This window comes from Papio anubis, chromosome 12 (assembly GCF_008728515.1).
Source record: "Papio anubis isolate 15944 chromosome 12, Panubis1.0, whole genome shotgun sequence".
NCBI classification, from domain to species: domain Eukaryota; kingdom Metazoa; phylum Chordata; class Mammalia; order Primates; family Cercopithecidae; genus Papio; species Papio anubis.
Window position 1 is genome coordinate 104,202,119 of NC_044987.1, and position 14,350 is coordinate 104,216,468.

Here is a 14,350-nt window from a genome sequence, read left to right on the forward strand (position 1 = left end):
ACTGAGGACTAAATAAATTGCCCCTGCCAGCCACGGGCAGCCAGTCATTACTGAAGGTGGTATGGCCTATTGACCCAATGGAAGAACGCTGAATTCTAAGCTTAAAGGCCTAGCTTTGAGACTTGGTTCTGAAACTAATTCACTGCATGATATTGAGCTTCTCTGGACCTTGGGTTCCATCTGTAAAATGGGTGGGTGAATGGAAGACATGATCTCGATGTTCCATAACTCTGTTAAACACTTAACTGTGCACTGAATGCGGACATTTGAGTCTTTATCAAGGGTCTAATCCTTTGAGCCCACAGAGTGGCTGCGGGTGCCTGCCTGAGGGCAACTGAGACAGGCTCAGCTGGACCCAAGGTTCTGACTGTGAGTAGGAAGACAAGTTTGGGTGGGTCAGCTAAAGGGCTTTGAATACCAGGAAAGGAACATGGAACTGACTTAATATGGCAGGGGAGGGGTTGTTGCTCCCTCAGGGGGGAAGGACAGGAGAGTGGGGTGAGGATCACTCATCTGACACTGATGTGAGGGGTGACAGAAAGAGGACCTGGGCCTGAGACACTACTCGGGTGCCTGCTTGATGTAGGAAGCCTGGTTGTCATGAACCGAGGGTCTGTACCAGCATGAGTAGCAGTGGGATTGAAGAAGGGAGATGTTTTGGAAACATCTCAAAAGAAGAATCTCTAGGATTCCTAGAGATTTCAGCATGCAGCATGGAGGAGAAAAGGAAACACAGATGGCTCAGAAGCTTGATCCTGTGAGTTTCAGAGTACAGTGGGTTGAGGGGCTGAGTACCTGTGACTCCAGTACTGAGGGGCAGGGGCTAAGGAAAAAGGGACAAGGGAAAGACCTGGGTGTCAGTCTCCATTCCTGCTCCTAACCATAGCAGATCATCGTTCCACTCTGAGCCCATTTTGTCACCAGTGAAATGGGGGGAAAGAATCCTGCTGACCTGAGAGGGATGCTGTGGGCCTTTCATGTACTAATAGGTATGCAGTGTCTACATAGGGGAAGCCTCATAAACATTGACTATTATAATGGCTATGCGTCCACAATCCATTTTTATTTCACAATATAATAATAATAGCTACCATTTATTGATCACCTGCCATGTGCCAGGCTGTACTAAGCAATTTGTTTATACTCATGATCTGATTTCTTCCTCACAAGAATTCCATAAGAACCCCCTGCATTGTGTGGATGATTAACTCTGAAGATCAGAGAACTGAGGCAACTTTCCTGAGACAGCACAGCGGCTGAGAAGCAGTCACCTCCAACCAGCATTCAATAAGCACCTAACAGGTCCCGGGCACTGGCTGGAACACAAAGAGGTGTAGAACCTCGCTTGGTCCTTTGAGGCAGTTCATTGCAGCTACCAGCCTCCAGTGAAACAGGTCTCTTTGAGCTATTTGTTCTGGAATTTTATTCTCTGCTGTGAATGTTGATAGACAGGGAACAAATATCTCCTGGTTGGACTCTCTGAGCACGGGGCACTGGGAAAGGATGTCAAGCCCTGAGACCATTGTTCACGATGAGCGGCCGCACCCGCCCACCCGACAGTCTTTTATCCAACTTGGCTGGGTGCTATTATTCAGCTCTGAGCCATCACCAGGAGCTGCAAAGCAGTTAATTACAGAAGTATAATCCCCTTCTTCACAAGAAGCTGATCTTCTAGGGTTGCAAGAAGATAAGATTTATGCCTCTTTCAATTCCTTTATTCTCTCATCAACATAGATTCATATTTCAGTTTCCTGCATTGGAAACAAAAAGGAAACTTGCTCAGCCCACTGCTGCCTGAGAGAGATAAATTAGGCTACACAAAGAACCAGTCCTATAAACTCAATCTCTTTCCCTTCCTTTCATGTTTGTGATTATAAACAGAGTCAAGGGCAGTTGAAATATAACCCTCTGCTGCCTGCCTGCCTTGTCCTAATCAAAGAGAGGAGACAAATGCAGTGATATCAATCCGTGTGGTGCCAGAAAAGAGGGACACAGGCCCCCCACGATCCCATGCCAGCCTGGTGAGCAGATCAGATAGAAAGACCTTTGTCTCCAACCATTCTCTGGTCATAAAATTGTTTCCAAAGGCCACAGAGAGAAGCTGGATGCCGCGCCACTGCAAATGCTTTCATTTTCTTGATGGCAACGTGTATGATGCTATTTGCTCAAAAGAAAGGGCCTTTCAATTTGGCGGGCTGTGCAGTGTGACTGTGCCAGGGCCCCTGGCCAGTCTCAGAAGTGTGCGGACAGAGGTCGCCAGCAGATCAGACCACAGAACAAGGCCAGTGTTGGCAGCTCTGAGGAACAGAGAGGTTCCAGGCTCTTCTGAGAGGAGAGGCCCACTTACTGAGAGCAGTCCTGAGCGAAATGACATTATCCTACCCAGGAATCGGGGTGGGTTTTTGGATTATTGTTGTTTCTGTTCAACTGCTTTTGCTGTTTTTTCAAACATCGCTGGAGTTATTAACTGCGGAGAGTTCAATTGGCAGATGAGGAACAAGGGGGCCACAGAAAGGAGCCGATTTGCTCAAGGACACAGGGAAAACGTGTGGCAGAACTGAGAATGACAAAAGTCCTGATGACAACAGTGGATCGTGAAGCTTGCTGAAAAGTGCCAGACACTGTGCTAAGCATCATCATCCCTCATCTTCAAGACAACTAAAAAGTAAACATCATCACCCACACTTTACAGAGAAGGAAACTGAGGTGTAGAGGAGGTAAGATACTTGTTGGAGGCCACACAGTGGCCAACTCTGGAGCCCCTGTACCCCACTGCCATGCAATTCCGCCTCCCCCAGGTACGCCTTTCTGGCATCCTGACTTTTCTTGGAGGACTTTTTGCAACTGCTGATTGGCAGATGGGAAAATCTAATTTTTTAAGGATAATGAAGAAAGGGAGGAAGGGAAGGGAAGAAACAGAATACAAGAGCCAAGTTGGCCCTTGTAATAAAATGTCATCCCACAAGATGTAAGACAACAGTCTTTAATAGACTTCGAGATTCAATTATCCTTTTATATTTGCAGCAGACCCATCATCATCTAAATCATCCATTCGCCGTGAACACACCCTAACTCACAAATAGAATATAAAGCAAATCAAGTTTGAGAGCTGTGTAGCCTCTGAGCCATCACTCCTTGAAGACACACACCTCAGCATTCACTCCCAAGGGAAGAAGGTTAATAAAAGCCTTGGGCACTGTTTCTAGTTCAAGGCCTGGGGCCTGTCTCACAGATGGCTACGAAGAGCTCTGTGATTCAGAGGCGGAATTAATCTTTTCCATTCTGGGGCTTTTAATGCATATTCTTCTGATCTCTCCTGGCCACCCTCTCTCAAGCCCTCACATGGCAACTCTTGACTCTCTGGATCACTCCCATTTTTTTCCCCCAGAAGACTTTACAGATGTGATATCTCCAGTGAATGCCAACATATTCAATTTTTCTAGCAGCTGCCAGGGTAAGGACACGCCGGCTCAGCCCCACTTTTCTTGGTGGCGGAGCCTTCTGTGGCACATGCATCAGCCTTGTCAGAGAGGCTGATGACCCACCCTGCACAGGTCTCACATAACTAGCTCCTAAATCCCACTTCCTATTCTGTCCCTCTCCAGTATTTTTTTTTAAATTTTCCTCCTTTAAGTTATAAAAGTAATACATGTTCATTGTAACAGGTTATTCAACAGAGTTGTATAAAGCAAAGTTCCTTATTCTCATCTAGCCCAATTTCACCTACAAGTGAGTTACCAATAGTCTGATATGTGCAATGGTGTGATCCTGGCTCACTGCAACCTCTGCCTCCTGGGTTCAAGTGATCCTCCTGCTTCAGCCTCCTGAGTAGCTGGGATTACAGGTGCCCACCACCACATCTGGCTAATTTTTGTATTTTTAGTAAAGACGGGGTTTCATCATGTTGGCCAGGCTGGTCTCGAACTCCTAACCTCAGGTGATCTGCCCGCCTTGGCCTCCCAAACCCTTAAACATGATTTTTGCCTTTTTTTTTTTTTTCCAAATATGAGATCACACCATACATATTTCTCTAAATCTTGTTATTCAGAATTAACAAAATATGGAGGTCTTTTCAGGTAAGAGAAAGATGTCTGATTTATTCTTTTCAATAATGTTGCATGCATAATATTATGTAGTATGACTGAGACATATTTACTAAGCCATCCTATATCCTAACCCTCCTAGATGGCATGCCTGGCCTCTCATATCTATGAATGACATGGTTTCCCTCCATTGATAAACCGCTTATCTTTGGCAAGGCCCTTTCCAGGATGGCTTAGCCGTGGAGAGGAGACTCCTTATCCATGCAATGTTCTCGAGAACAGTCCCTGCCAAGGTAATCTCCCGGCCTTTCAGGAAAGACCCAGACAGACTTGTAAAAGCCGGTTTCACTGCCATGAAATCTGGACTTCCTTTGGCAATGAAAAAAAAAACAAAACACAAAGCATAACTAAACCCTTAAGACATCATAAACAGGCAAGCAAAAATACGACACATAATTCGAGGCATAAACCCAATACCCGCCAGAAAGACTTAGGAAAACAATCCTTGAGAACACAAAAAGACGTTGTTTACCAAAGAAAGATTTTTATAATGCCGATGCTGCGTTTTATTAGAGAGAGAAGAGGCCTGAAGAGGAGACAGCCTACAGAAGATTTCTGTGCTCATTTAAACTGAATGCTAAAACACTCTATGTCTGAAATGTTGCAAAACTGGAAGTAAATTCTTTGAGGCAATCTGCTTTTCTAGAGCTCTTTTATGGAAGTCACATTCAAACAGTTTTAGAAATCAAAATGAAATCTCACAAAATGTATTAAGAGTTTGTCTCCTTTAGAATAAGTTACACCATTTCTGGGACACTATCCTAAAAAAAAAATCAGGAATGCCAGCAAAGATGAGGATATTTATCCAGCATTACTTATAATTTTAAAAAAATATAAAACAAACTAAATGGTCTAAAACAGGAAAAATGTAATAGTACGCAACTATTAAAGGAGATATTAATAGTATTAATACCAAGAATAAATGCTTATGTTATGATATTAAGAGAGAAATACAATTGTATATTCAATTTGTGTAAAAAATACACATAGAAAACACTGGAAGGGAATACACCAGCATATTAACAGTGGTTATCTCTGGGTGGTAGAACCACATATTTTTTTCTTCATCTCTTTTACTTTTCTGTAATTAAAAAACTTTCTAAAATTAACCTGCATTACTTTTATAATGGATTAAATTAAACCACACAAAAAAATAGAACTGATTCTACTGACTATTTTTAGGATCATGGGCTGGTACGTATGAGAAGGAATGGGCATGGATCATCAGGCTAAGGGTTTTCTGGGTTAGGGGCAGTGATGGAGAAAATCCTCCCACTCTTTGGTATGTTTAAGGCTGTGGACCCTCTAATCCAATACCTTCTACAGAACAATTAATAGACAATGAAAACTTAAGAACATCAAATAGATGACATTGCCAATTCACTCGACATTTAGTATGCACATACTATGTGCCAGGCACTAGGGGGAAATAACCAACTTTGTATTCTAGATCATTTTTTAAAAAATTAAGACTACACTTTGTCCCCATCATCATATATGAAATGTAGCACATTGATTCCTTCAATTTTCCTTCCATTGTTTTCAGAAAGGCAAACAAAAAGAAAAATGAACAAGTTAAGATTTGCAGTGGACGTCAGGAAAGAACATATTGGAAGTAATCCCAGGACCTTCAACCGTCTCTGTTAAGAGTGTTTATTCTTCATTAGAGCCAGCTCTGGGAAAAGAGGCAGCCAGACAGTTATCAAACCAAGGTTTCAAGTTTCTCCTGTCTGTTCTGAAAAATTTTAACAGATGGGTCCTCTCAGCAGGACCAGTAAATGGTTATTAATCCATTCATTCAGTCAATACCTACTATGTGTCACACTCTTTTAGGAGCTGGGAGCAATGCAGAGAATCAAGGTCCTTGTGCTCATGGTACTTACATTCTAATGCAAGAGACAGGCAACAGACAAATAAAATAGAAACTAATATTATTCAGGTCATGATCTATGGAAAAATTAATAAAAGATTAAAGAACAGAGTGACAAAAGGCTCTTTTCTAGACAGAGTATTAAGAAAAGTCTTTCCTAAAGAGGTGACATTTGAGCAGATGCTGAGTGATTGAGAGGATTGAGTGATATGAGTATCTGGAGTAGTTCTATGTTGAAAGAGCAAATGCAAAGGCCCTGAGGCAGGAGTGCAGCAAGAAAAGCCATCTAGCAGGAGCACTGTGAGCAAAGAGGAGAACATATGGAAACTGAAGTCAGGGATGAAGTCAGACTAGATCATGGAGGGTCTTTTGGGGCACAGTAAAGACTTCTGATTTTATTCTAAGAGTGATGAGGGGCCACTGCATAGTTTTGAGCTGGTGGGGTAGGGTAAAATGATCTCATTCAGGTTTTAAAAAATCACTCTGGCTACCACGTCAGGGGAATGAGTGTAAATATGAATTTGAGCTAAGATACTGTCGCAGAAACCCAATCAAAGATGATGGTGGGGACAATTCAAGGTGTATTTTTAAGATGGAGTTCATGACTGAACATAAGGTAAGAGCAAAAAGCATCAGGGAAGATTCCAAGGTCTTCTGGCATAAGAACCTGAGTAAATGTTGGTGCTATTTAGTGGTACAGAAATACTGGGGGAGGAATGGGTGTTTTGTTTTGTTTTAAGGGAACATAGCAGATGCTGTTGATACCCAGCCCATATCCCTCTGGCTTTACCACATCAGTGCACACTGGTTGACTTTCAACTGCAGCATTTGCATCTCTTTGCCTGAGGGTTTTCTCCTAAACTGCAGAGAACCACTCTGCCTGTGTGCCCAGCACACCACAAGGGAGCAGCTGTTAATCACCGACACTCAGAAGTTGGTGTATAAATACCTCAGCTCCCTTCCCTGAGTGGGAGTGGGAAGACAGATCATTCTGACATATGTGCTCTACACCACCATTCCCAGGGTTCACCAGTGGAATTGAGCTCCAGTCTTCCACAGGAGTAGCAATCCTTGATTGGCCTTTCTCCCTTCCCAGCTTGTTCTCAATTCTCTGCCAATGGTTCCTGAACCTCCCAAATAAATTGCTTATGCTTGAATCCTTGCCTCTGGATATGGTCTGGGAGAATCCAAACTAAGATAGGGAAATCAAAAACAACTTCCAATTCCTTTTTTTTCTTTCCATCTACTGCTAATCTCACCTTTTGGTCATTCATTCTCACTGCCTCTAGCAGGACAATAGCAGCAGAATCAAGATAATCAGTGAACCTCGGTTCTATATGGTAGGAACCAAACGGAGTAATTTTAATAAACCAGATTGCCACCTGCTCTCCCCATCCTAATCCCTGGGATTGCTAATCATCAGTCTCCTTTTCTTTTCCAACTACTCCAATGCAGTGACCTCACTTTGCTTTCACATTTTCAAAAATAGCAAATAGAAAGGACACTGATCTGAGAGAATCTAGGGAGCTGCCAAATGGGACAGGCAGGGGAATGAAGGATTTTTTTCTGTCCCCTTCTTCACTACACAGTTCAGCAAATGCCTGGAGACAGGAAGACCACAAACTATTAGCAGCCACATGAAATGCTATTTATTAAGCACTGCCTCTATGAGGAACTAAACCCTCTCATCAAAAGCCAGGGGCAAAGAGACCTGACTTGCCATATGCCATCTCTCTTAGGGAAGCACATTTGTTTACACAGTAGCATTTTATATGTCACAAATGACTCAGAATCATCACTTTCCATTTGCCCTGTTGATATGGACTGACTGTTGTGGGGAGGAGATGAAAAAAAAAAAAAAAAAAAAGCAAAAGCTGCCCAAAGATCCTTTGGCTTAAGCAAAAAAAAAGCTTGGTACAAATGAACCGTTGTCAATGTCCATCAGGCACTATGTAAACATGACCACCTCTTCTACATATGAGAAGGTAGCGGATGCATAGCCACGTTGCAGCAAGGATGCTGGAATCTGTACTCCTGGCATATCAAGGGGCACTGAGATCGGACACTGGCTGTGGAATCAGTTAGATCTGGGATCAAACTCCTGGCTAGCCATTTACTAGCTGGTGACTTTGGGGATGATATTATTTAGCTTCTTTGGGTCTTGGATGCCTCATGTACTTAGTGGAGAAAATAATATACTCACCCATGGCAGGGCTGAGATGAATAACAGTCAGTGACAAGCAGAGCAGGCATTGCATCACTATTAATTCCCTCCTCTGTTCAGCCATTTGTAGCTGAGGGCAACCTGGCAAATCCACCCTGACTCATTAAAGGCCTGAGAAAAACTATTTCAGTGATTTTCAAGACAAGGGATCGTCACCAAGAAAACAAGGATGATGCCCATAATAAAGGTTCCTTCCCAGGCCCTTGGTGCCTCTTCCTAATGTCCCTGTGCGGTAGATGTGAGCTTCTTGAACATCTGTCTCATACTTCTGCATCTCTAGCACTAATTGCAGGGCCTGGCACACAGTAGGAAAGCAAGCTTGGTGCTTCGGAAATGGCACACACTTCTGAGTCAGACAAGCCTTAGTTCAAGGTTCAGTTCTGCCACTTGCCTTTGAGTAACTTACTTCCATAAGCCTTGGTATCCTTATCTGTAAAACAGCTAATGATGTCTACTTTGCAGTGTTGTATGAACTGAGATAAGAGATGCAGAGCCTAATATAGTGCCTGGAACATTGTAGACACTCAAAAAATGTTACCCTTTATTAAGAAATAATCAACTCATGGATAAGAAGAACTCAATTCAACGAACAACACACATCTCCACACACACAATAAAAACATGCCATATCACATTTTCCTTTATGCATATCAAGATGTAGCCCCAGCTATTTGTTATAGTGCAAAGGTTTCTTCCCCTCTTTGTGTGGCATAATCATAGCAAGCTCTGATTTGTACTTGGGATGTACAGACTGAACAGATCACACGGTCCACCCCATCCCACCTCCCATCACCCCTCCATCCCAACACACATGTAAAGAAAATCTGGCTACAAATAAGGCCAAGGTAATCTCACAGCATCTCTCTCCAAATGTATATTAACACAAATGGAATTATCCTCTTTGCAGTGGAAAAACCAGACAGATGCCACCTTAATCAGTGATCAGATGTCATCGACAGCAATTGTCTTATTAACAGCACCAGTAATAAGACATATTGACATTATGTACTCCAATATGATGCATGGAGAAACTTCAAAACCCCAGTCTAATCATGAGAAAACACTGGACAAATCCAAACTGAGTAACAGTCTAAAAAATAACTGAGCAGTACTCTTAAAAAGTGTTAAGGTCACGAAAGACAAGGAAATAATGAGGAACCATCACAGATTGGAGAAGACATAAAAACTAAATGCTATGTGGAACCCTGAACTGGATCTGAATAAAATTTGTAGTTCTTTTTTTTTTTTTTTTTTTTTTGGTTAAACATCGAGGGTAGCCTCAATGGGGAAAAAGACTGACAAAAGTTCCAACCAAAAGGTTCATGGAAGACAGAAAGCTAATCCTTCTGAATTCGGCTGAACAATTGGGGATGAGGAAGATTTATGAAAAGATTAAAGTCTAAGCTCCATTTTTTTTTCTTTTTCCTTTTTTAACCTGAGTACTGATAGTATTCTCTCTCTCTTATCCTTATCCCTTAAAATCCAACCTAGAGTGAGAGAATAAATTTGAGCCACTTCATCGTAATTTCACAGTGGCATAATAAGTTCCCGTATTTTCACCAGTTATCAATATAAACATCAGATGGCATAAAATTAGATGGCTCTTTAGAAATAATGTGTCACGTAAGTGTAACTGCCAAATTGAGGTGTAACCCAAGGTTTAATATTTTCTAAAAAGTGGGCCTCGTGCTCTTTAGAAGGAGCGCAGCCCACCTGCCCAATTTCAGTTAAGTTTCACTTTTAAAGTTGCACAGGAGCCCAAGTAAGCCTTCACTTTGTATCTGAGCAGAATGAGGGCCCAGGAAGGGAAAGTTGCTTAGGCTCAGTCCATGTGGTGGTGAACAGAACCACTGCAGAATACCACACTGCTTTCTCCCAGCTGCTATGATTTACTGCAGCCTTATTGTCCTGACCAAGAATGAGACCAGTTTACAACTATTACGCAGCAACAGCCACATGGGCCCCACCTAGACCTCTGAATCAGACTCCTTAACGCTGAAGCCTAAACATCTCTACCAGGAACAGTGTTCTCTAAGACTCAAGTACAGAGCATGTGCTGAGACAAGATTCTTCAAGCTGGTATGTGTGTATGTGCGGGCACACACGTGCCTGTACAAATCTTAAGATGTCTAGGACGTGTCTGTAGAGTTGTTCTATGTCATTTCCATGTTCCTCCCTGGGTTCTCTGCCCTCCACCCCAAATGCTTTTCTTGCCCCTGTCCACTGTGTCTTTGCCCACATCTTGTGCTTCAGGCTCCACTCTATGTAGCATTTGACCTCCTGGCCTTTACCAGCTTTCCTGTTTCAATGTACCTGAGATGACAGGCAGCAGCTTTGGGGAAGCAGAATCCATTCATTCATTCATTCATTCATTCATTCATTCATTCATATGTCAGAGACTATTTGAGGTTCTGGAGATACAGTCATACAATATAGACAAGATGTTTATTTTCATGGAGCTTACATATTAATGGGAGGAGACAGTCAATAAACAAAGGAAGATACAAGAAAATAGCAGTAATGATGAGTGTTGTGGTGAAACTGAATTCAGGATGATGTGACAGGGAGTAACAGGAGGGTGCATGAGTTTGGGTGGTCAAGGGAGGGCTTATTTGAAGAGGTCACATTTAAGTTCAGCCCTAAACAAGAGAGGGCCAGCTCTGCAATACCTGGGTGAAGAGAGTTCCAGCAAAGGGAACAGTTAGTGCAAGGACCCTAAGGCAGGATAAAACTCGGCAGGTTGAAGAGAGAAAGATAGTATGTCCGGATTATAGTAAGTGAAGGGATAGAGAGTGGTACCAGATTGAATCCAGATCATGTAGGGCACAGTAATTAGTGGGGGAAGACAATAATTCTAGACACAAAAGTGATAGAATCTAACTTATATTTTAAACAAATATTTTGGCTGCTACTGTGTGGTGGAACATGGTAGACACTAAAAAAAAATGTTATCTTTTATTAAGAAATAATGAACTCATGGATAAGAAGAACTCGATATATGAATGAATGGACTGGGATGGTGAAAATGGGTCAGAAGATTAGAAGCAAGGAGGTTAAATGAAAAGGATATTGCAGTTAACCAGGTAAAGGATGATGACGCCTGGGTTAGGGTGGTAGAGATAAGAACAGTGAATGGATTTAGGATATATTTTAGAAGAAAAGCAGATATAATTTGTTGATGGGTGACCTGTGGGGAATGAAAGAGGGAATCAAGATCGTTCCCAGGTTTTTGCCTTGAGCGCACTGATGATGGCACCATTAGTTGACATAAGGAGCCCTGGGAGAGGAGGAGATTGGGAGCAGGAAAGGAAGAGTTTGACAAACATGTTAATTTGAGATATTTATTAATGAACCTGTAGCCCCCATCTCATACTTTATATCTATTACTATACCAAGAACTATGAGATCCAAGACCTTGCCTTCCTTTTCAATTCCTTGTTAAGCAGGAATAAAGTGAAAGATAACTGAATAAAATATTCAGTTTTTTTGCAAAACACTTTTACGTTCAGAGGTTTGGTAGTAGAGCCATATCTTCCCAGGCAGGCATAAGTAGCCAATCAATCACGGTGTCATACCAAGCAACGGTCCAAGGGGCAAACTAATTAAAAATTTAATCCCACGATTTTCATCTTAATCTCTTTTTCCCATTAGCTTTGATCAATGCCCACAACACAATTTAACCAAACTTTTCATTTAGATAAATGACTGAGTGGGGTACCTATTGAGTCCGTTTGTTATGAACCAATGGATAACTAAAATGTATACGCTAAGGCCGGGCGCGGTGGCTCAAGCCTGTAATCCCAGCACTTTGGGAGGCCGAGATGGGCGGATCACGAGGTCAGGAGATCGAGACCACCCTGGCTAACACGGTGAAACCCCGTCTCTACTAAAAAATACAAAAAACTAGCCGGGCGAGGTGGCGGGCGCCTGTAGTCCCAGCTACTCGGGAGGCTGAGACAGGAGAATGGCGGGAACCCGGGAGGCGGAGCTTGCAGTGAGCTGAGATCCGGCCACAGCACTCCAGCCTGGGCAACAGAGCGAGACTCCCTCTCAAAAAATAAAAAATAAAAATAAATAAATAAATAAATAAAATGTATACGCTAATTACTAAAGACCACACACTAATTTTTATTTTATTAGCACAAAAGCTATGCTCCTGTTATCAAATGAAATGCACTTCCTATGTTACACAACAGTAGTTGTTCAAACCAGTTTCTCTTGACTTCAGTAGCCAAATTGCAGCACGCTGTGTAGGTACACAGTGCATTTGAGAAACGTCTGCACATCCCAACCCTGCACTGTATCACAAGCAATAGAGAAAGCTGTACCAAATAAGAAGATTCCATGAACTTCTCAGCTACCTGGGACTTCTGCTGCACCCTGAAAAAAAAAATCAGGCTAGAAACTACATAAAACAACTAAACCAAACTGAATGCAGGGGCTGCTAAGAGGAAGAATGAACTTTGCAGCCTGTTCCAAATGCTAAGGTGAAGGAGGCCCTGGCTCTGCTCACTAGGTGTGCAGGTCAGGAGATATTCATTTCATGACCATCCTTTCCTATCTTCTGGGGTGAAATTTCTACTGCTTTCAAGTCTTCCAGCCCCTATTTGAATGCCAAAATTCTTAAGTTCCTTCAAGTAAAAGAGATCTTCATTTTAAAAATAAAAGTCAATGGCTCTGCTCTCCTGTAGCCTTTTCAGTCCCTGTAGCAGTGCTTTCTCACTTAGATTTTCACTGCCATTTCAATAAGGGGGTGAGAAGAGGGGAAGAACGGGGACTGTGATCAATGAAAACTATTCAGTAAAGACTCTTCATGCCAGACATGGCCTCAGAAACAGGAGGAAAGTTTACCAGACGGCAGGAGTAGGTGGTGGCTGGCCCCAGTGGAATGGGTAAACCTAAAAGGGGACGAAAAGGTTTTCAGGCTTCGGTGGCCCTCTCTACACACACATTTTGTGGCCATGAAGTCCTGGCTACTAAGCATCATTGTCTCTGTGTAACCACTGCACCTGCCACTTCCCTCAAAACATTAGTAACCGGGTTCCTGGGAGGATTTTCATCCCCAGTTTACTGGACATGCCTCCGAGCCATCTCGCCGCTCCGGCCCTCCCTCTCGTTGGTCGCCTGAAGACCCCCCAACACGCGGGACGGCCCCTCCCCCCGCCCTCCTCACCGACTAGCCACGGCCAGCAGAACCTTGGAGCGGCTCTGTCAGGCTGCCCTGGAGCGGAAACAAGAAGAAGGAAGAGGAAGGCGCGAAGGAAGAAGACTCCCTCACATTCTTGGCTTCCAAGGGGCGCTGGGGTAACAGAGGGGGAAATGACGTAAGCTTCCATCCCGGAAGCGAAAATTGGGCACGGGTCCAGGAAGCCGCCATGTTGTGTGTGGCGGATGAGAATTTCAGCGCTCAGTATCTGAGTCCCAGCAGAGAGGCCCCGTAGAGAGAATAGATTAACCATCTCCCCCTCCTCTCCCTCATCCGCTCCATCCCTCCTCCCATCACCCTCTCCTTCTCCTTTCTGCCATTTACTAAATGAGTATTTATTGGGACCTTGCTGTGTTCTGTGCTTCAGAATCCAGTGAATAGGATGGACAAACATTTAAATTTCCTAGCCGGAAACACTGAAGGATGAACTGTCAAGAGGCCTTTGAACCAGAGGGACTCTATCTTGAATAGGGGCTGCATAAAAGAAGGCTGAGACCTGCTGGGCTGCATTCCCAGGAGGTTAGGCATTCTAAGTCACAGGATGAGACAGGGAGGTCAGCACAAGATACAGGTCACAAAGACCCTGCTGGTAAAACAGGATACTTAAAGAAGCTCACAGCTGAATCTGACCAAAACCGCTTCTCAAGGCTGGTGGCTCACGCTTCAAATCAGTAGCACTTTGGGAGGCCGAGGCAGTATTTAATCACAATCAGGAGAGATGAGACCACGGTGAAACTCTTTTCTCGTCTCACTAAAAATACAAAAATGAGTCAAGCAGGTGGCGGAGCGCCTGTAGTCCCAGCTATCGGGAGGCTGGGGCAGAGAATGGCTAAACCCGGGAGGCGGAGCTGTAGTGAGCCAGGATTACAGCCACCACTCAGTTTGGGCGGCCAGAGCAAGATCACGTCCTTAAAAAGAATCCAACAAGATTGGCAATGAAAGTGAAC

General features: G+C 43.4%; 1 long non-coding RNA gene across 1 annotated transcript; it reads right to left on the reverse strand.

Moving 5' to 3' along the window:
- Positions 1–1,042: 1,042 nt before the first annotated feature.
- Positions 1,043–13,757, reverse strand: LOC110741197. The gene is made up of 2 exons (XR_002517002.2): positions 13,371–13,757; positions 1,043–1,751 (listed from the first exon to the last, which is right to left on the reverse strand). It is a non-coding gene; the product is annotated as an uncharacterized LOC110741197 (long non-coding RNA).
- Positions 13,758–14,350: the final 593 nt, after the last annotated feature.